Source organism: Homarus americanus, unplaced genomic scaffold (genome assembly GCF_018991925.1).
Source record: "Homarus americanus isolate GMGI-L3 unplaced genomic scaffold, GMGI_Hamer_2.0 scaffold19179, whole genome shotgun sequence".
NCBI classification, from domain to species: Eukaryota; Metazoa; Arthropoda; class Malacostraca; order Decapoda; family Nephropidae; genus Homarus; species Homarus americanus.
In genome coordinates this window covers 277083-295275 of record NW_024754174.1, presented here as the reverse complement: position 1 = coordinate 295275, position 18193 = coordinate 277083, and the positions used below count along the sequence as shown (strand labels likewise).

At 46.4% G+C, this 18193-nt stretch overlaps 1 protein-coding gene across 3 annotated transcripts in view; it reads left to right on the top strand.

The window, feature by feature from the left end:
- Positions 1–9343: 9343 nt before the first annotated feature.
- LOC121855708 (vesicular acetylcholine transporter-like) overlaps positions 9344–18193 on the top strand; it is a 91694-nt gene continuing 82844 nt past the window's right edge. For all 3 annotated transcript variants that reach the window (XM_042350796.1, XM_042350795.1, XM_042350798.1), the window contains exon 1: positions 9344–9744. The gene's annotated coding sequence lies outside the window, so the exon portion shown is untranslated. The remainder of the gene's footprint in view (positions 9745–18193) is intronic.

Below are 18193 nucleotides of genomic sequence, written 5' to 3'. Positions count from 1 at the left end.
GTTTGCTGAGATCCACCGTGTTCCAGCGACCCACCATGTTCCAGCGACCCACCATGTTCCAGCGACCCACCATGTTCCAGCGACCCACTGGTATCTGGCGATCAATCTAGTGACCACCACAAAACTTCTGCACCTTTCCGATATAAACTTCTGAGCTGGACGTGAGTCAGCGTTCCAAATGCAATGTAAAAATTATACATTTTTCTTCTTTCTGCCATATTTTGCCCCGATAACTCTGGCTTGTGAGGAACATCACCATAAGTTCCTTCATGGTGGTCTTTACCACGCTCACCGCACAGCACACACACACACACACACACCAACGTTAAGAGGAAGGGATGTGCTAAGGTACGGGTGTTATCTCTAATGGGTTGTGGTTGGTGGTATAATTATAATCCTGGACCTAAGTATAATTATTCCATTAACTATTCTCGAATGTTTTAATATTTCAACATAAGACTTAAAACAACATTGAATCATCCGTTGTGACGTCACCACACTGTACATCTGCTCCAAGTGTTCCATTACGTAACCTCACGCCAACTACTTCACGTTCTCGCGTATCATATACTGACAACACTCCACTTAGAACAAAAGCCTTCAGTGACTGCCTGGTATTCCAGTGTGTGTCAAGACCTTCCAGCACAGGACCTGACCAATTCCTTCTGGTTAACCGTCTTCAGCGAGACTTCCTCTTGACCAGTGTACGGAGGAAGGACCAGGCAGGCAGGCAGGTTGGTTGGTTCCCGCGGGAGGAAGGACAAATGGCCGCTCGTATTTCCTGCACAACGCACTAAAAATAAGAATCGTTCCTGTGGGAGGTGGACAGGAGTTTTCTATATTCAGAGGTTTCCACCAGGAGTCACTTTACTTCGTTTCTAGGCAGGTAAAGGTGCGTAAATGGACACAGGGCAGGGAGGTGGTGTGTCAGATATGTTACCGGGTGGAGGAGAGGTGGAGGTGGAAGAGATACTAAATCGTACTTGACTATATTTTTAGTAACGGCAAAAGTAACTATGTTTAACCTCGAACCAAATCAGCACAGTTTACCACATTCCACACAAGCATGAGGGAAAAAAAAAAATAAAATCATTCAACTGTTTGCGATGCGTGTTAGAACCCACACACACACACGCACACACACACACACACTCAAAATTCATATAGATAAGAGAAATAGCCAAGGATTGACAGATAGCCCTTCTCCTTCACACCTGACCTCGCACCCTATAATCAACGTGGGGGGGGTCAGGTGGTGTAGCCATGGTGGCCTCCATGGTGTAACTGACCTGGGAAGTGTTGTGATCATCGGGTCTTGCCAACTCACCTCATACTATCCCCACCTGCCCACCTCCCCACCATCCCCACCTGCCCACCACCCTACACTATCCTCACCTGCCCACCACCCTACACTATCCCTCACCTGCCCACCACCCACACCATCCCACCTGCCCACCACCCCACACCATCCCCACCTGCCCACCACCCCACACCATCCCCACCTGCCCACCACCCCACACCATCCCTCACCTGCCCACCCACCCTACACTATCCCTCACCTGCCCACTAGCCCACACTATCCCCACCTGCCCACCACTCCCTACACACTATCCTCACCTGCCCACACCTATCCCCACCTGCCCACCAGCCCACACCCACCCCCACTCCGCCCATTAGCCCACACCACCCCCACCTGCCCACTAGCCCACACCACCCCTCACCTGCCCACACCACCACCTGCCCACTAGCCCACACCACCCCCCACCTGCCCACACCATCCCTCACCAGCCCACTAGCCCACACCACCCCACCTGCCCACACTATCCTCACCCACCACTCACCCACACCATCCTCACCTGCCCACACCATCCTCACCTGCCCACACCCACCCCACCTGCCCACTAGCCCACACCACCCTCACCTGCCCATACCACAAGGATTTTGGTGCTACAGCTTAAACAAGATACACTTTAGCATGCAGCATCGAGGAGGCTACCCTTTAAACACCTGAACCACCACACCTGACCCACCACACCTGACCCACCACACCTGACCCACCAAACCTGACCCACCAAACATGACCCACAAACATGACCAAACCTGACCTGCCAAACCTGACCCACCAAACCTGACCCACCAAACCTGACCCACCAAACCTGACCCACCACACCTGACCTGCCACACCTGACCCACCAAACCTGACCCACCAAACCTGACCCACCAACCTGCCGCAAACCTGACCACACCTGACCCACCACACCTGACCTACCACACCTGTCCTCCTGATTTTAAGACAGACTTTAAAGAAGAGATACTTAAATGATAAGAGAATAAGATAAAAGAGAATAAGAGATAAGAGCTATAAAGAGACGAGATATTTAGAGATACAAGAGGTAAGGCGAGAGATGAGACACTTGGAGACAGTAAATTGAGAGAGACAACCCACAGAGAGAATCGAATTTGGGATAATGAGATTTTGAATCGAGAGATTTGAGAGACAGACAGACAGACAGACAGACAAACAGAGCCAAGAGGAAAATGGCCTCTCTCTCAACTGTGTCAATATTGCAATGGTCGTCTCATATCTTGGCAGAGTGGGGTGACCTTCTTCGATGACCCTTGACCTCTGACCTCTCTGACCTCTGACCTTTGAGCTCTCTGACCTTTGACCCTTGACGTTTGACCTCTGACGTTTCCCTGATGTAGGTAAAATGTGTGTGTGTATATTAAATCGAAGGATGCTACTGTGTGGACGAGTAAATATATACGTACATACATACACATTCAGGCAAAGATAAACACAGACAGACAGAGACAGACAGACAGAGACAGACAGACAGAGACAGACAGACAGAAATCGCAGACAGACAGACAAACACAGACAGACAAACTGAACCCTGTGTGTGTGTGTGTGTCAGAGGTCATCATTCCTAAAACACACACACACACACACACACACACACACACACACACACACACACACACACACACGTTTCTCTATAATTAGTGGAACCAATTACCTAAATGGTTTAACTCCTTCAATTATTCCCCCTTTAATGATTTTACTGTCATTATTTATTGATTTTTTTTAATTGGAATCTGATAATATTTATATTTCCATTGTCATTTTAATAAATAAACAAATGAAGAAAAACTCGAAATTAAATCATTGGATCAAATTTATTCACTGAGGCATCAACACCTGACCAAACCCCTATGCTATATGCTACAGGATGGCTAGAACTGTAGAAGGTGATCTGTAGATGATAAAACACACTGTAGCAGGTATAATTCTACAGTGTTATTCGGGAGAGTAGAGGAGTTCTGGTAGGTTAGGTTAGGTTAAGTTAGGTAATTATTGATGGAGTAAATGAGGTGAAAAACAATTAATTAATTCATTCATTCAGACAGAAATTCATTCATTCATTCACAGTCATTCATTCATTCATCATTCATTCATTCACTCACAGTCATTCATTCATTCATTCATTCACAGTCATTCATTCATTCATTCATTCATTCATTCATTCACATTCATTCATTCATTCATTTATTCATTCACAGTCATTCATTCATTCATTCATTCATTCATTCATTCACAGTCATTCATTCATTCATTCATTCATTCATTCATTCATTCATTCACAGTCATTCATTCATTCATTCATTCAGTCATTCATTCATTCATTAATTCATTCATTCATTCAGACAGTCATTCATTCATTCATTCATGCATTCACAGTCATTCATTCATTCATTCATTCATTCATTCACAGTCATTCATTCATTCATTCACAGTCATTCATTCATTCATTCATTCATTCATTCATTCATTCACAGTCATTCATTCATCTATCTGCTCATTCCACAGCCATCGGCCCATTCATTCATTCATTCATTCATTCAAGTGTCATATCATTCATTCTATAGCCATTCATCATCATTCATTCACAGTCAATATTCATTCATTCATTCTGGCCCATTCATTCATTCACAGTCATTCATTCATTTCATTCATTCACAGTCATTCATTCATTCATTCATTCACAGTCATTCATTCATTCACAGTCATTCATTCATTCATTCATTCATTCACAGTCATTCATTCATTCATTCATTCATTCACAGTCATTCATTCATTCATTCATTCACAGTCATTCATTCATTCACAGTCATTCATTCATTCATTCATTCATTCATTCATTCACAGTCATTCATTCATTCACAGTCATTCATTCATTCATTCATTCATTCACAGTCATTCATAGTCATTCATTCATTCATTCATTCATTCATTCATTCATACTATTAAATATCTGCTACATCATACAACATTAATAGCTGTATTTTCATCACTAACATCAACTTTGACTGTGTGTGTGTGTGTGTGCGTGTGTGTGTGTGTGTGCGTGCGTGCGTGTGTCCTGATTTACATATATAATTAGAGATGGAAATTGGCTCAGATCTCAAGTCAAACTTTCGTCGTTGGATTAAACCTGAGGCACATATTGTGTTATGTCTGTTGGTTAGGTTAGGTTTTGGTTGTGGTTAGGTTAGGTTAGGTTAGGTTTTGGTTAGGTTTTGGTTATGGTTATGGTTAGGAGGAGACGACACACCCGAGAGAGTTGAGTGTTGTCGGGTGTTGTCGGGTGTTGTCGGGTTACCAAGTCGTCCAACAGTGTCGACCTTGTTCCTATGCGACTAGACTAGACTAGACTAGACAGATAGATAGACCAGACAGACAGACAGACAGACAGACTAGACAGACACAGACAGACAGACAGACAGACAGACAGACAGACAGATCAAAAGAACACCAAAAGGTCACGCAAGCCACACAATTAGTAAACTCTGATACTGCTGTGGTCTTGACAATGGTTGATTTCTCCGTGAAGAACAACCACAAGAAGAGAATATGAATTACTTATCACTGTAGGGCATTGTAGAGTCTTCCCTTTGTTAATTTCATCATCAGGTATCGGGAGAGTTTGATATAACGTCATATTTTACCCGACTGAGAAAGAATGACTTAGATTTCCATATGTAAACAAACACTATATGACTGATTGAGGGAAAAACAAGACCACAATGGAATAATTTATTAGTCATCTTGGTATAGGAGGAAGACCAGCCATAACAGAATTAATGAGCCAGTTAAGTCAGTGAGTCAGTTAAGTCAGTGAGTCAGTTAAGTCAGTGAGTCAGTTAAGTCAGTGAGTCAGTTAAGTCGGTGAGTCAGTTTAGTCAGTGAGTCAGTTAAGTCAGTGAGTCAGTTAAGTCAGTGAGTCAGTTAAGTCAGTGAGTCAGTTAAGTCAGTGAGTCAGTGAGTCAGTTAAGTCAGTGAGTCAGTTAAGTCAGTGAGTCAGTTAAGTCAAGTCAATGATCCAGTTAAGTCAGTGAGTCAGTTAAGTCAGTCAGTAAGTCATGTGAGGAAATGATGTGTAGTGGATTGTAAGCAGACCACCTGTGACTGCATTACGACGCCTTTTGTCTATCTGAAGGTGGTGTACAGAGGTGTATGTGTGTGTGTGTATGTGTGTGTGTATGTGTGTGTGTGTAAATATATACAACAGAGGGAAAGAGACGGTAAATCCTCCACACACACACACACACACACACACACACACACACACACACACACACACACACACACTAACATTAATAACCTCTATTGATTTTATATACGTGGAAACACAACGCCTTAACATGTCTTGAGGCAGTTTTGTGTGCTCTGAGAGACGGCTGAGAGAACTGAGAGACGTCTAAGAGAACTGAGAGAAAGTCTGGAATTGTTCATGTACTGTACCTTTGAATATAAGTAATCTATTGTACTCGATATAACCATAGGAAAGGGAGGTTATGTTATGTTATGTTATGTTATGTTATACGCTGGAAAAAGGTTAAAAATCCCGATAAAGAACAAGAGAACAGGGACACCCATAAACACAAGTGAACAAAACAATAACAAATCCAACCAACCAATGAGAAATACGCCTGATAGAAACACCTTTGGGGATTGGTGGACTGGAACTATGACAAAGCTGTAAACATGGAAATATTCAGCCAATGAGAAATAAGCTCATAAGAGGATGTCCTTGAGGATTGGTTCGCTGCTTGCTTTGGTGAGATATTGGTGCATGATAACATTGAAAGGTACTACCGAGGCGCGCGTGCTTGGTGTGGTGAGTGAGAGGCGTGGGTGTGGTGGTAGAGAGAGGCGTGGGTGTGGTGGTAGAGAGGTGTGTGTGGTGGTAGAGAGAGGCGTGGGGTGTGGTGGTAGAGAGAGGTGGGGTGTGGTGGGTAGAGAGAGGCGTGTGGGCGTGGTGGTAGAGAGAGGTGTGGTGTGGTGGGTAGAGAGAGGTGGGTGTGGGTGGATAGAGAGAGGCGGGGGTGTGGGCGGTAGAGAGAGGCGTGGGTGTGGTGGTAGAGAGAGGCGTGGGTGTGGTGATAGAGAGATAGTGACTTTGTGTTAGGGGTGGGAAACAGTTATTTATGTGGGGTAGGGGAAGGAGGTGTGTGTGTGGGTGTTTAGGGGGTGTGGGGTGTGGGTGTTTGGGGTGTGTGGGTGTGTGGGGTGTTTGTGGGGTGTGTGTGGGTGTCAGGGGTGTGGGTGTGGGTGTTTAGGTGTGTGGGTGGGTGTGTGGTGTGTGTGTGTGTGGGTGGGTGTGTGTGGTGGGTGTGTGTGTGTTGGGGTGTGTGTGTGGGTGGGGTGTGTGTGTGGGGTGTGTGGGGTGTGTGTGTGTGTTTGTGTGTGTGTGTGTGTGTGTGTGTGTGTGTGTGGGTGGGTGTGTGTGTGTGTGTGGGTGGTGTGGGATGTTTGTGTGTGTGTGGGTGGGTGTGTGTGTGTTTAGGTGTGTGGGGTGGGTGTGGGTGTGTGTGTGGGTGGGTGTGGGTGTGTGGGGTGTGTGGGTGTGGGTGGGTGTGTGGGTGTGGGTATAGGGGTGTTTGTGTGTGTGTGGGGTGTGTGTGTGTGTGGGTGGGTGGGTGTGTGGGGTGTGTGTTTAGGTGTGTGGGTGTGTGTGTGTGTGTGGGGTGTGGGTGTGTGTGTTACGAGATCTGAGTGGCGGAGGAAAGGAATCGGATGGTATGGAGAGGTAAATCTTAGTGTGTGGGTGGGCGGTTAGAGGTGTGGGAGGGCAAGGGAGCGGTGTGGGAGGGCAAGGGAGCGGTGTGGGCGGGCAGTAGCGGTGTGGGCGGGCAGGTAGCGGTGTGGGTGGGTGAGCCATGGTGTAGGAGGCTAACGAAGGGCAGAATAGTTGAGCGGGTGGTGTTAGGAGAGCTTCAGGAAGTGGAGGTATGGGCGGGCAACCTGTGACGTGGGAGGGTGGGCGGCATAGTGGGGGCGTGCTGACTGGCGGGTGGTGAGTGGGGTTGAGCATATGGATGGGCGTGTGGGCGGCTGTAAAGGAGGTCGTTAGTGGGCGGCGCACGACACAACATAGTGATGGGCCTCTTAACCTCTGGTGCTGGTATACTGTGTGTGTGTGTGTGTGTGTGTGTGTGTGTGTCTGTGTATTTACTCTTCTGTATACTAAACTTAAAGAAGTAGGTAGAGTGCGTGTGTTTGTGTGAACCTTGTCCCACACTCTACCTCACACTCACCTGCACTCTACCTCACACCCACCCACACTCTACCTCACACCCACCACCCACACTCTACCTCACACCCACCACCCACACTCTACCTCACACCCACCCACACTCTACCTCCCACCCACCACCCCCTACCTCACCCCCACCTCACCCCACCCCCACACTCTACCCACCCCCACCACACCCCCTCCTCCACCCACCACCCACCTCACCACACCCACCACCTCCACACCCACACTCTCCCCACACTCTTACCACCCACCCACCTCACCTCCCCTATCTACCTCCACCCACCCTCACTCCCACACCACCCCACCTCTACCTCACACCCCACCCACACTCTACCCACACCCCCCACACCCTCACCCCACCACCCACCTCCCACACCCACACCCACACTCCCACACACTGCCACCCTTCACACCCACCACCCACACACCTCACTCCACCACTCACCCCTCACCCACCACACCCACTCACCACACACTCTACCCACACCTCACACCCACCACCCACTCACACTCCACCACACACCCACCCACACCCACCACACTCACCCCCACCTCACCCCACCCACACCACACCTCACACACACCCCCACCACCACCCACCACCCACCCACCTCACACCCACCCACACCCCACCCCACACCCACCACCCATCTACCCCACACCCACCACCCTAGGCTCACACTGCCCTCACCCACCCACCTCACACCCACCACACCCCACCTACCTCACACCCACCACCCACACTCTACCCTCACATCCACCACCCCACTCTACCTCACACCCCCACCCCACTCTCTACCTCACACCCACACCCACCACACACCTCACCACCCACACCCACCACCACACCTCTACCTCACACCCACCACCCACACTCTACCTCACACCCACCACCCACACTCTACCTCACACCACCACCCACACTCTACCCACACATCCACCACCCACACTCTACCCTCACACCCACCACCCACACTCTACCTCACACCCACCACCCACACTCTACCTCACACCCACCACCCACACTCTACCTCACACCCACCCACACTCTACCTCACACTCGGACAACTCAAAATGCTAAATTTACTGGAAATGGAAATAGGGTGGAAATGGGCAGCAGCCGCACAATTTACAGGGATCTGGTATATTCATTGAGGCGAGGGGGGTGAGGGGAAGGGGAGGAGGGGGTGAGGGGGAGGGATGCTGGTGAAGCCCTGTGGTACTCCTCCTACCATGGCCCTCCCTCCTCTATGCCCCGTGGTGGCAGAGGGCCTTAGAGGGCGAGAATGTTTACAAATCATCTTCGAAAAGATTTTATTTGGCTGTGAGAGCCTCTGAGGTATCGAATTCCGATACAAGGAGCCATGATAAGAGTAAGTAATGGTGGTTAATGATGGCGAGGGAGAGTGGCAGGGCCAGGTTGTCGCCGGCACTGGCTGCTGGTCGGGTGCCGTCAATAGTGCCGCTCTTGCTCACAACCCTCCACCGCCTGCTGTCTCGCCGCCGAGCCACTCCGGCCAATCATCGCCGCCCAGCCAGTGACGTCATCACCATCACAGCCAACCACCGCGCAGGCTTCGTTCCTGCTATTCCAAAAGGTTGCCGCTGGAATCCCGGTTGCCAGCCATTGCACGACCACGTAATTCAAAGTCGCCGAGAAAGATGTCATCACAAACAAATTCAGAGCATATGGTGTTCAGGGAGGCCATGGGCGCTGCCGTATAGTTGAGGGTAAGAAAAGAGGTGAGGGTGGCGAGGTAAAGAAGGTGAGAGGTAAAGCCAAGTGTCGGGAGGTTGCGGGCAGCGGGTGCCACGAGAGCTGTTAAGGGGAGGTGCCAGTGTGGTGGTGCGTGCCGGCCTCGTCTTCTGCGGTGCTGGTGCCTTGTGCCTGGTGCCCGCCCTGGCCGCCTCTCCCGCCTTCACCTGCTCCTCCGCCAGGCGTGCACGACGCCTCTACCCTAGTGATCGCGCCCCTCAGTCCCCAGCCTGCCCTCCGTGCCTCCGCCAGGCGACGCTCAGACCGCCTCCTCCTCCTTGCCAGTGTCACTAAGTGCTCCTAGGAGGTGACCTGCCTGCCTACCTGTCTGCGACACCATCACCTGCTGCCTCAACGCCCGCGCCCCGTAGCGCCCGCCCACAGGTACGTCCGCTCACCTTGTCTTCCTGGGAACGCTCTCTTGGGCTCCCCGCGCTCTTTCACACCATCGCCGGAATTTTTTTTATTTATATCGCTTTCCAACTCTGGAAAAACCACCTTCTCATTTACGACTCCACAAAAACTCCCCAAAACACAAGGACAACAATGATCTTTTACACCCTCCAAATAACCGCCATAGACGACTAGACTATCCAGTTATACTACGTGGTTGACCTGGAGGTGTGTGTCCCTGGGCAGGTCGGTGCAGGTGCCAGTGCCCACCACACGAGGAGGGTAAAGGTCGCACCTTCAGTTCTGTTCATATTTGCATACCGGCGACAATCAATACATGGTGTAGTTGGTTGTGTTGAGTGGTCATGCGCGCTGAGCCCGACCTGCTGACCGCCAGCCCTCAACCCCCCCCTCCACGGTAAAGGTGTCCTCTTGGTTCGTGGTCATATTTCTCACTCTTGATCTTTCTTAAAACAGAAACTTATTCCACTTCCCATACACAAGACTTACTGGGTCCAGCAACTTAACATTTCCACACAATACATTTTATTTAAAAGTCTAGTAATAGAAAGTAACCAAGGCGCCACGGGGGTTGTTTTGTTTATATGTCCCAGTAATACTTTCGGGGCCATAACTCACAAGGTGTTACATGTGTCACTACCTCTTCGGCCCACCCTGAGACACACCATCACTCACCTGCTGTATGTATGATCCAGCAGGAACAGAACACAGCAATGCTCACTGGTTCGTTCCTTCTAAAATCAGACAGCGGTGGTGTATCCTCGCTCCTCAGGGCCCCGTAGTGACGCAGACGGCGACCTACTTACCACAACTTGAAGGGAAAACATATTATAGGTCAATCTATTTCCCGGAACAATTAAGTCTTTGTCATAGTAAAAGAACAATCAAGGTCGAGAATAAGGCCTTTTACCTACCCAGCCCTCACAGTCAACCCTTAACACCTTACTGATCCCGTCCCTCACCTCCACCAGCCCTCACTTACCTCTAGTCCTTAGCTTCTTCCATTCCTTTTCAGCCCCCAGGCCCTACATTTCCCCACCAGCCCTCAGGCCCTTCAGTCTTCACCTCACCACCAACAGCCTCACCCCCCACCAACCCTCCTTACCACCAGCCTCACCCCACACACCAACAGCCCTCACCCCATGCCAACAGCCTCCTTACCTGTAGCCCTCCTCCGCCAGCACCTTCTATCTCTGCTTACTAGTGCTTACCAGCCTCAGTCTAACCTCCTCATCAGGCCTTCGTGGTTCACTATAGCCCCAAGAACATATCAGCCCCACTCACACCTACCATAATATTCCCCCCCTCTTGTCAGCCCTATAAAACCCCTCTCACCCCTTCCCTACTTCTGTAGCCCCACCTTTCACTCCCACCAAACTACCAACGATTTTTTAGGGGAGAGATGATGAAGCCAGAAGGAAGGGAGAGGAGCAATGAGATAGGTCAGAGATGGGTGGTGAGCAAGGTGGGATGATGAATTGGGCTAGAGGTAAGGTAATTGGGTCACAGAGAAGGGGTGGGGAGAGTCATCTATTCGTCACTGATTGCAAATTTGGTCAAGACTCTTGTGATCGACTTCCAACCCATTGCTTTAATCCCGACCAGACTCTGGTCCAACGACAGAAGGCTGAAAGTATTTATTATTCACAATCCTAAAGGTTTCTCATCATCATCATCATCATCATTATCATCATCATCATCATATTGTACCAATACTCTTTTTTCTGCTGTTATTTACAATGACCAATGGGGGAGCGATACCTGTGATTTGATGGACTAATCAGAGTCGAGGCTTGATGTTACGTGAGCCAATAACAGGGTTCGTGTGATGACTTTTCGTGGGTGCGGACCGAAGTCAACCACGACAACCACAATGACCAAATTAACTACAACAAATATACGAAGTTTACTATAATAACCACGATATCCACGACAAACCAACCACTACAACCACAAAATACCAACCTCGACAACCAAGCCAACCACGACAACCAAACAAAGCCAACCACGACAACCAAACAAAGCCAACCACGACAACCACACCGTGCCAACCTCGACAACCAGCTATCCACGACAACCAAGACATATACGACAACCAAACAAAGCCAACCACGACAACCACGACAACCGAACAGCGGCACAAGAAACAGTGATATACCCCAAGAAAGTCGAGTACGGCAACCATGTCAACCACAACAACCACACAATTGCACCGCCAGATATCACACACTCAACCACTCCAACCTGATAACAAAAACAACCACGCACCACCACAACAACCACCAAACAAGATTCACCACTACAAGTCACGCTAAGTCAACCACGTTCAGGTCAGGTCAGGTCAGGTCAGGTCAGGTCAGTCCAAGGTAACAGAAATGACCCCGATGGTTGCTAAGAGACTCTATTATGTCTTATGGTAGTTAGGACGGTCGTTCATCGTTATATGGTTGTTGACATGGTTGATCTTCGTCTTGTAGTCATGGTTATGGTTGTTCTATGTTTAATGGTCGTCAAGATGGCCGTTGAAGTTGTTGCAGTCGTTAGGATGGTTGTTCAAGTTGTTCCAGTCGTTAGGATGGTTGTTGACGTTGTTCCAGTCGTTAGGATGGTTCTTCTACGTGTTACAGTCGTTAGGATGGTTCTTCTACGTGTTACAGTCGATAGGATGGTTGTTCAAGTTGTTACAGTCGTTAGGATGGTTGTTCAAGTTGTTCCAGTCGTTAGGATGGTTGTTGACGTTGTTCCAGTCGTTAGGATGGTTGTTCTACGTGTTACAGTCGTTAGGATGGTTGTTCAAGTTGTTACAGTCGTTAGGATGGTTGTTGACGTTGTTCCAGTCGTTAGGATGGTTCTTCTACGTGTTCCAGTCGTTAGGATGGTTGTTCAAGTTGTTCCAGTCGTTAGGATGGTTGTTGACGTTGTTCCAGTCGTTAGGATGGTTCTTCTACATGTTACAGTCGTTAGGATGGTTGTTCAAGTTGTTACAGTCGTGAGGATGGTTGTTCAAGTTGTTCCAGTCGTTAGGATGGTTGTTGACGTTGTTACGGTCGTTAGGATGGTTGTTGACGTTGTTCCAGTCGTTAGGATGGTTCTTCTACGTGTTCCAGTCGTTAGGATGGTTGTTCAAGTTGTTACAGTCGTTAGGATGGTTGTTGACGTTGTTCCAGTCGTTAGGATGGTTCTTCTGCGTGTTACAGTCGTTAGGATGGTTGTTCAAGTTGTTACAGTCGTTAGGATGGTTGTTCAAGTTGTTACAGTCGTTAGGATAATTGTTACACATCTATCGGTCGTTAAGATAGTTGTTCCACGTCTTAGGGTCGTTAGGGAGGCTTTATCACACCTGGTGGTAGTTAGGACAGCTTGTTACGAACGTCATACAGTCGTTAGGATATATTTTCACCCTTAAATAAATCCTAAACATTATCCTTAATTATCCTTCAGAGGAAAACATTACGTGCGAATAAACATAAAAGAAATGCGGGTAAAAATTATGCGATGTTTATTTTTATTTCGTCTGTTAGAATGTTGGTTGGTAATGTTTATTGTTGATGTTTACCGTTGATGTTTACCGTTGATGTTTACCGTTGATGTTTACCGTTGATGTTTACCGTTGATGTTTACCGTTGATGTTTACTTTTGATGTTTACTGTTGATGTGTGTTAGCTATTATTACTAACGAGAGAGAGAGAGAGAGAGAGAGAGAGAGAGTGTATATGAAAAGGAGAAATGAAGTGCGGACGAAACAGCGGAATGGAGGTGGAGGAGAGAGACACGACTTAAAGGAGATAGAGAGATAGAGAAAGAAAGGTAAAAAGTGAGAGTTTGAGAGCTTCACTTTCATCACATACATACACACACTCTCTCTCATACACTTTCTGTTCCTTTCATTTTTTTGTTAGATATAAATAAATCACTTTCTCTCATTCCTACCTCTACCTCTCACTCTCTCTACCTCTCACTCTCTCTCCCTCTCACTCTCTCTCCCTCTCACTCTCTCTACCTCTCACTCTCTCTCCCTCTCACTCTCTCTCCCTCTCACTCTCTCTACCTCTCACTCTCTCTCCCTCTCACTCTCTCTACCTCTCACTCTCTCCACCTCCCACTCTCTCTACCTCTCACTCTCTCTACCACTCACTCTCTCTACCTCTCACTCTCTCTACCTCTCACTCTCTCTACCTCTCACTCTCTCTACCTCTCACTCTCTCTACCTCTCACTCACTCTAGCCTGAGGTGAGAGTGGAAGCCTCTCTCTCTCTCTCTCTCTCTCTCTCTCTCTCTCTCTCCTTTATGAGTGAAGGGAGAGGGAGAGTAAAGAGTGAAGCAAGAGGTGAAGTAAGAGTGCAAGAACATGAAGAGGAAGAGTTGAAACAAGAGGTGAAGTAAGAGGGGGAAAGAGTATAAAGAATGGAAGTAAATGTGAAGGAAGAGTGAAGTAAGAATGAAAAGAGAAGTGAAGCAAGAGTGAAGCATAAGTGAAGTAAGGGTGAAGCAAGAGTGAAGTAAGAGGTAACACTGACCACCTGAAACTTGACCTTAACCTGTGACCCTTTAGTGATTCCTTCCCCACAAACAAAAAGTAAATAAATAAATGGAAAAAATAAAGCGGTGGGTTTATGGGATTTTCCTCTGGTACAAGTGACCTAAAAATTCGAAATCGATCGGTGTATTTGTTCGACCATCAGGAGAGGAGGAGGAGAGGAGGTAGGAAGAGGAGAGGAAGAGGAGGAGGAGAGGAGGACGTAGCAAGAGGAGAGGAAGAGGAGGAAGAGGATAGGGGGTAGGAGGAGGAGGAGAGGAGGAAGAGGAGGACAGGAGGAAGAGAAGGGAAAGAGGAGGAGAGGAACAAGAGGAGGAAGAGAGAAGAGGAGGAAGAGAAGGAGGAGAGGAAGAGGAGGAGGAGTAGGAAAGGACAGGAGAGGAAGAGGAAGAACGTGAAGAGTCAGAGGAAGAAGAGAAGAGGAGGAGGAGGAGGAGCAGTGTGAATAAACAGAAGAGGAGGAGAAAACTAAATAAAGAGGAGGAAGAAGCACAGTAAAGAAAATGTCAGACAAATAGATACAGACAAAGAGACAAAGAGACAAAGAGACAGAGACAGAGACAGACAGAGAGACAGAGGAAGAAGAAGGGAGAAAAGAAGAAGAAGAAGACGACGACGACGAGGAGGAGGAGGAGGGAGAAAATACAAGAAAGGAGAAGACATAAATAATGGAATAAAGGACTTGAGAAAAGAGAAATAAGGACAATGAGAGATATAAGAGAAGTGAAGCGTTAAGAAGAAGGGGAGAGGAGAGAGAATAGAAGAGAAGACGTATATGGTAATGAGATGAATAGGAAAAGATGGGAGAAGGAAGGGAGAGAGGGAGGGAAGAAGGGTAAGAATGAAGGAGAAAGGGAAGATGGAGGGAGAGACAATGGAAGGGAAGACTTAAGAAGTAGAGATGAAGGGAGGAAGGATGGGTGGAGAGAATAAGGGAGGGAAGAGGGAAAAGGGAGAAGGAATGAGAAGGAGAGGAATAAACACTAGGTGGAAGGATAACAAATGATACGAATAGAAGATAGAGGAAGAGAGAAGAAACTGAGGAGGAGGAGAAGAGGAAACAAAATACCATAGTGAAGAAAATATGGATAATTGAACCCTGAGAAAAAGCGATAATAAAGACGTGGAGAAGAAAGAGTAGATGAATAGGAAAGGAGAATACAAGAGCAACCATAATAAAAGAGAAGAATAAGAAACACACAAGGATTAGGTAGATAGTTCATGTATACTGAGTGTAACAAGGTCATTAGGAGTGCTTAACGACCATTAGAAAGTAACGGAAGTTTTAAATCAAATCTTTATCAAGTTAAACCATATCCTAACTGCTTAACTACTGAACCCAAACAACCATTTCCAGGACAAACTATGTTAAATGGCCATCTAACTACCTAACAATCATTAAACGCTTCATAGGTATGTCGTTAATGTATGCTAATCAGCTACAGTAAACTATAATTAACTACGGAATGACCACATTAAATGGTCCAATCATAACTACTGTAGTGTACACGAACGGCCATTCAAATGCTCCAATACACACGTAACTACAACACCCTAATGTCCATTACCCCTCCCAACTACATAATGATGTGAGAGCGCTCATTAAGGTCTGGCGACAAATTACCTTTAACAGCCAAGGTGCCTCAACCATGTGTGTATGTGTGTGTGTGCGTGTGTGTGTGTGTGTATGTGTGTGTGCGTGTGTGTGTGTGCGTGTGTGTGTGTGTGTGTGTGTGTGTGTGCGTGTGTGTTTGTTTGTTTCTTTGCTTACGCGCGCGCACACACGCACACGCACACACAGACACAGACAGACACACGCACACACCAAGATCACTATAATATTGGTTTGTTGATATTTACTAATGCTCTCTCTCTCTCTCTCTCTCTCTCTCTCTCTCACCCCTCAACACACCTGGTAAAGCTGGCTCAGGTAACGTCACTTTGTTTACTATACAAGCATCGGCAAAATCATCATCTCTAATATACACATAAACTACTTAAATGTTGATCCAGGTGAGGGGAAACTTTCTAGAGGTGAGGGGAAACTTTCTAGAGGTGAGGGGAAACTCTCTAGAGGTGAAGGGGACTCTCTAGATGTGAGGGGGAACTCTCCATATGAGGTGAGGGGAAACTTTCTATGAAGTGAGGGAAAACTCTCTATGAGGTGAGGGGAAACTCTCCATATGAGGTGAGGGGAAACTCTCCATATGAGGTGAGGGGAAACTCTCCATATGAGGTGAGGGGAAACTCTCCATATGAGGTGAGGGGAAACTCTCCATATAAGGTGAGGGGAAACTCTCCATATGAGGTGAGGGGAAACTCTCCATATGAGGTGAGGGGAAACTCTCCATATGAGGTGAGGGGAAACTCTCTATTCCATCGTGAAAAAGATTATGTCGCTTTTTAATAGGAAGAAGAAACCTTTGTAAACCATCTGGGTGGTATGTGTCGTCAGTCTTCCAGCGCGTCTTGGAAATGTATCTCGTTATCCACCAAAACATGACGTGAAGCCTTCTGGAAATTGCTCATCTTTTGTGTAAGTCTCTTTAAGTCATTTATATCGGGAGGAGCTTTTCCAGTGAGCCGTGAAGATATGTCTTACCAAGAGTGAAGAATCCAGCGAGTTAGGACAATAATTTTGATGTTATTGTTATTTTCAGTTATGGGATGGTTAATGTCATCATGATGGGAACTCGTTATACACGTGTCAATATTTAATCTGGAGAACTTTCAAAATGCTTTCTCTTTGAGGTAAATGTTTAAATAAATGTTTTCTTTGCAGGTACAGAAAAATGTTTACCAGAGAATTAAAAAAAAAATTTTTACTAATGAGATCAAAAGATGTTTTTCCATGAACCTTCAAAATGTGTTCCAGTGAGCTAGGAAAATGTCTGCCAGTGTACGAAGAAAAATATCTCTCTTGAGCCATGGAGCGTCCCTTTGTAATCCCTGTGAAAGTTGTCTCATGTGTCGCCGCCGCTGTTACACACACACACACACACACACACACACACACACACACACACACACACACACACACACACACACGGTTTAAATAAAATTAAGATAAAAAATATATTAATTAACTTTGGGTTAACTGTGCCGATGTTTCCTTCTGGAAAAAAAAGGAAGAGGCAACATTGATTGCTTGATTGATACGTTTATTGAGATACAAAAAACATTAATACATCTCAAAGAGATGAAGTGACATAAGTCATCCTCACCCCAGTCCAGGAATGTCCCTCTCAGGTCTCACATAAATCCCTAATATTTCATATAATCAGTTATAGTACATAGTTATATTCTAGATGCAAAATTTCTATATTTCTTTAATATTTCATCTATTTTCCTATTTTTAAACATCCACTCTATTTGCATGGGGACATTATTTGTATGGGCATTTCTATATACATTAAGCAATGGGCATTCCAGTATATAATGTGGCAGGGTATGGGATCTGGGTGTTCTACAAACTCTACATTCTTTATCCTGTTCACTTCTCTCAGCTCCAAGTTCCCAATAATATTTATATCCTAATCTTAGCCTCATATACACTGAATCTTTCCACCTACTCCTATCTTTCCCATATGTAAATTTTGTGTTCATGAGAACATGATGGTAATGTTTCATTGTTTCACTTTTCTCGTATATTTCATTCCTTTTGAAATTATCTTCTATTGATTGTATTTTCCGTAATTTGAAATTATCTTCTATTGATTGTATTTTCCGTAATTTGCTCCTTAATTGTTTCAAGGTTTTAGTACCACTGAAAATGATTTAATTTGCAAGACTAATTGTGTATTCCGTTTTGCATTAAGTTTTAATATCCTAATGACGCTGACGTTTGTGAAACATTAATAGATTTCTTTCTAAAATAATGAT